Source organism: Echinops telfairi, unplaced genomic scaffold (genome assembly GCF_000313985.2).
Source record: "Echinops telfairi isolate 266 unplaced genomic scaffold, ASM31398v2 ScPeMD7_5868;HRSCAF=6743_0, whole genome shotgun sequence".
Classification (NCBI taxonomy): Eukaryota; Metazoa; Chordata; class Mammalia; order Afrosoricida; family Tenrecidae; genus Echinops; species Echinops telfairi.
In genome coordinates this window covers 692817-697937 of record NW_022109767.1, presented here as the reverse complement: position 1 = coordinate 697937, position 5121 = coordinate 692817, and the positions used below count along the sequence as shown (strand labels likewise).

Here is a 5121-nt window from a genome sequence, read left to right as displayed (position 1 = left end):
CACCCCCAAAAAGAAAATGACTGTTACTGCATCTCATGGACATTTCAACTGAAACAACTGGATTCAGAGTCCAGTATGCTAACCTTTATACCATGGGGTATCCGTTTATGGGAGGAAGCCAGTACTTCTTGAGTGGGGCCCAAGAAGAATAGAATCACCATTGGGTCATACTGCTAGGCACCAGGGGCACGGAAATAAGATTAAAAATAAGGTACAAGAATCTGACTTCGTGAAATAATAAGGAATGGTGTCAATAGAAAACGCCATTCTGTAAGGATTGGAATCATTCATTATAGGAGAAAATTCCTCTGGAGACTTAAAGGCGATGGAGAACCTAGGTATTTATACAACATCATGTGATTAATGAAAGGAGACTAGCCAACCAAAACAGGACAAGGTCCCACCGAGATTTGAACTCGGATTGCTGGATTCAAAGTCCAGAGTGCTAACCATTACACCATGGGGCCTTTATTTAGGAGAATATGGAGTACTATATCTACATATTCATTTGATTGAATTTTATTCTGTATTTAAATATTAATGAAGCCTTCACTTGGAACAAAGGCTTCAAGATGGATGCGACAATCAATTACCGAGGACTGGTGCTCAGGAGGTTGTGGTCCAAAGCTGACTGGACGCATTGAGTAGTCTCCCGTAGTTAGGAGACCAGACGTCCCGCTTTTGGCGGGACAGTCACGATTTTTGGCGTTTTTAAAAAGTCCTGATTTTTGGAAAGAATGCACGACAAGCTAGGGAACAGTCTAGTTGGTCCATATAGACCAAATTTTTAATCAAGAACACCCCCACCCCCACCCCCGGTCAATGGTGTCCCGCTTTAAATCTGGTCAGAAGGCGACTGGCGTGAACCCTGAAGCATCCAGAGGCGACATCTAATTTACCAGGCGTTGAGAGGCTCTAGACAAAAAAGGCAAAAGGTAGAGTTAAGCACAATAGGGAGGAGAGGAGAGAGTGGATGTGGAATTCATGGAGTCTCTTTAACGGATACTTCTCTGCAGGTTACCCTGGTTGAATGGAATGGGGCCAGGAGGAGAGGTTAGGCTCGCAAGAAATGGGTATCTCTGTTCTCCAGCAGGAAGGGGAAGGAAAATATTTTTTAAAAAGGAAAGAGGACCCAAAACTAATGAAGGTCCCACCGAGATTTGAACTCGGATCGCTGGATTCAAAGTCCAGAGTGCTAACCATTACACCATGGGGCCTGTGAAGAACAGCCGCCTTAGCAAGATTTTGTCAGTGTATTTACAATGGTTCACACGAGCCTTAGGCATGTCCTTCACGATAGCTTCATACAAATCGTAGGAAGCAATAGAATTGCTCAAGCCGGACGAAAGGCAGGACAGACCTCCTTCCTTTGATTGGAATTACTCTGATCTTAGGCCCGAGGGGAGGCTGAGAACGGGCGTTCCTTGCAAAACTCACAGCTGTGCCTGTCTGAATACGTAATCTGCATTTATAGAGCAAAATGAAAAGTCTCTAAAGATAGGGATGCATTTGGAAAGCACAGGAAGAAACAAAGTTTGCTCTTTATGTGATGTTGGTAAAATGTACTGGGATTTTAGATGATCTTTAAATACGTGTACCGTTTTACATTCTTCTGTTTCCTCTTGCCTTATCTGCATTTCCGAATTGCGGATTGCTCGGGTAATACAAGATAAATCTTTGTTATATGGACTCTTACTTATATTGTATATATGCATGAGGAAGAGTGAGTTTTAGCGAGCAAACGTTTTTGTTATTTATTTTTAAAGCTCAACTGTAGCTAACATCTGAAAAAAGAATTATTTGGTATTTTCTTTTTGCAATTGTGGCCCCCAAAAGTGAGATGATCAGGCCAGTCCAACGAAACGGAAAGACTGGATGATTCTGTTTAAAAATACTGATTCAGAAACATCTCATATATTCATCAGTAAAGACATTAGAGGCAGGCGAGGTTTGAGAGGTTAGACTTGACCTGGATTTTGGTAAACAGTAATGTGAATAGAGTATCAAAGTCCAAACAGCCTTGAGCGATTTTCAGCATTTTTGCTGAGGTCTCCGAATGCCTGGTGTTCCGCTTCCAAAAGATGTTTGCTAAGGCCTTCTCGTATCTGCTTACTGTTCACACGAGCAGGAATAGAATGTGCTGACTTCTATGTTGAAAGATAGCAAGAGAAGAAAACAAAGCATTTCATGTTATATTGAGGTCTATAATATATGATGTACAAATATATATATATATGATGTACAAAAAAACGCCGATTTGCGTAGTCGGCAGGATTCGAACCTGCGCGGGGAAACCCCAATGGATTTCAAGTCCATCGCCTTAACCACTCGGCCACGACTACACGACGGCCTTCCCCTTGGATAGGTTCCCATGAGAAATAATATTTTCATTGTTACAAAAAGTTTAATTTGTTCATTCTCACAATGGAATAATAGTTCTGCAATGCTCGTGACCCCGGAAAGAAAATCAACATCTTGAAGGTGGAGATATTAATCAGTATTTCTATACAGGACTTATTTCTAATTGCATCAATTGTCTGACTTGCAAGAAATTAAAAACGATATGGAGGTTGTCACACTTTAATCTCTAAATGATTACCAAAGAAGTCAGAATGGGCTCATGCAAAATCGAATGAATAAAATGTACCGCAGAAGATTAAAAATATGTTTTTAACAAATGACGCTGAGGATCATAATACAAGTACGTTATAGGACTGGTATGTAGACTTTTGGTGGAGAATACGTGAAAAACAAGTTTATTCGATTTTTCTAAAATCTAATATTGACTTAAAAAGTCAGCCCCACAAAAGTTAAAACTTTAGCAGAGGATGGTTTCGATCCATCGACCTCTGGGTTATGGGCCCAGCACGCTTCCGCTGCGCCACTCTGCTAATGCACCTAGGGCTGGTTCTAAAGGAGATTCAAGGCAATAAAAGGTGACAAGTTTCCAAAAATGATTTTTCTCAAGGCTTCAGGAGGCTGATGGTGAAAATGAGAACAGGTTATTATCCATAAGCTGTCGCAGTCAAGCTTCAGACACCAAAACGTTAGAATTTCGACCTCTTTTCTCATGCCAAAAAAAAAAAAATTAGATCAATTGAAATCGAAAGGCAAATATGAGAAATCCAAATATTCAGAGTTAACTCAAGATGAGATTATAAGGGTGTTAAACTGGATTTCATTTTGCAATTCCCTGGAGTACCACAACCGTAGTTTTTTTGTTTTTGTTAATTTTGTAATTTTCGACTAAAAAGTTTTCAAAACAATCGTTGCATTGGCCGGGAATCGAACCCGGGCCTCCCGCGTGGCAGGCGAGAATTCTACCACTGAACCACCAATGCCTCACAGAAAGTACTCGGTATTTTTCAGCCTCACAAAGTTAGGTCCACATCACTATTGCCCTGTTAAAAAAATAACTGAATTATTCCCAACAAAAAAACCTTTTATTTACTTTAAAATATTATATTTACCTCAAAAATATACATATTGGATTTATGTTATGTTTTCAAACAAACCGTGAACCGGAAGGAGACTGAACCATTGCTGATATGCGACTTTTAGCGAAAAATACTTGTTACTCAACTTAGAAACTTGTTCTTCACCCTGATTCCTACTTAAATTTCTAGTGAAAACAAATTCTGAGAACCTCTTATTTAGTATGAAAACCAATTTGATTACCATACTAAGTATGCCATTTAACTTCAAAACACCAAATTACATTTTGGAAATAAGAAAAATAAAACTTGTCGTTGACATTCTGTTACGGAGACCCAAGTTTGGAAAAGAATATATTGTCACTAGACATAGGAATGATAAAATAAGAATTCTGAAAGCATTCTCCTGCTCTGGGCCTCGGGCCTCAGCTTTATTGGTAAGCTGATTAGATCACCTGATTAGTCTCTGGGGACTGGTTCACACCAAAGGGAAGCCTAGGAGCCGGGTGTTATAAATAGAATACAATTTACTAATTTGGAGGGGTGTCTCTAACCTTTCAAGGGTAGGACTCATGGCTACAGTTCAGGCCATTTTCATCCTGATGAGAGGTTCCCTAGAGGGTGACGGCAGGAGTGAGAAACGGGTCAAGAAAGTAAGCGTTGGTGCTATTTCTTGCAGGTTATGAACTTCCCAAGGTTAAAAAAAATCTTTTTAAAGAGATTTATACATATTATTCTATATCCTGTTGCAAGAGCCCCATAATTACAACTAAACTATTATTCACTGCATCTTTCACCATACAGAGAAACCATAGATATAAGAAACAATGTAACCCGTTTCATGCCAGTTTGCTTCCTTAACTTCTATTCTGTTTCATTCTTTTTCGATATTTATGAATCACCTACTACATATTTAGTGCTAGGCATGGCTCTGGATAAAACAGACATGGTTCCTGCCTTCAAATGGTTTCGAGTTTATGAAAGAGATCAGCTGGTGAAACACATAATTTCACGGAAATTAGCGCTATGATAGAAGCATGTCAAGATATTACAGTAGCACAAAACCATACCACTTTAAAGTTTACTGGCTACTTTCATCATACCACCTTTTTGTGTTAGAAGCCAAGAGTCTTTTGCGTTTGTTGGTTTGTTTGTTTGTTTGTTTCTCCATGTAAAAACAAACAAAGCAAAACTTCAGAGGATGGGGAACCTTTTTTTCTGACAAGGACCGTTTGGCTATTTATAACATCATCCGTGGGCTAAACTGGTCAAACATTTTATTAACTCACCCTTAATGTGATGGCTAGAACTGCTTCTCTTTGGTGAGGTGTGTGATGCTAACTGGTATTGATGCTTCCCTGCCTCAATTTGTAGCCTTTATAACCATAGTCCTTTTATAGGCCCTAAACTAGACATTCCTCATTTTCTGCCCTCCCACCTTCATATACCCTCTTGCATTGTAGGTATCTAGTGTGATTCAAAATTCTGCTCCTCTATCCCTGCTGTCTGAATTCTGCCCTAGGTTCCACAATCTCGACTATAACAGTGTCCACCAGAAATGATCACTATTAAATCTGGGTCAAATCGATGCATATCCTCATATATTTCAACCCTAATTATGAGTTGTTACTGCTGTCTCTTCCATCGGACTGATGTTTCTTCCAGAGCACAGGATCTTTCTATAGAG

At 39.5% G+C, this 5121-nt stretch overlaps 5 non-coding genes across 5 annotated transcripts; all 5 read right to left on the bottom strand.

The window, feature by feature from the left end:
• Positions 1-395: 395 nt before the first annotated feature.
• On the bottom strand, positions 396-467 carry TRNAQ-UUG. Its single transcript has one exon. It is a non-coding gene; the product is annotated as a tRNA-Gln (tRNA).
• Positions 468-1145: 678 nt separating this feature from the next.
• TRNAQ-UUG lies at positions 1146-1217 on the bottom strand. The gene has a single exon. It is a non-coding gene; the product is annotated as a tRNA-Gln (tRNA).
• Positions 1218-2260: 1043 nt separating this feature from the next.
• On the bottom strand, positions 2261-2342 carry TRNAS-UGA. The gene has a single exon. It is a non-coding gene; the product is annotated as a tRNA-Ser (tRNA).
• A 477-nt stretch (positions 2343-2819) lies between these two features.
• Positions 2820-2891, bottom strand: TRNAM-CAU. The gene has a single exon. It is a non-coding gene; the product is annotated as a tRNA-Met (tRNA).
• Positions 2892-3270: 379 nt separating this feature from the next.
• TRNAG-GCC lies at positions 3271-3341 on the bottom strand. Its single transcript has one exon. It is a non-coding gene; the product is annotated as a tRNA-Gly (tRNA).
• Between the last annotated feature and the right edge of the window lie 1780 nt (positions 3342-5121).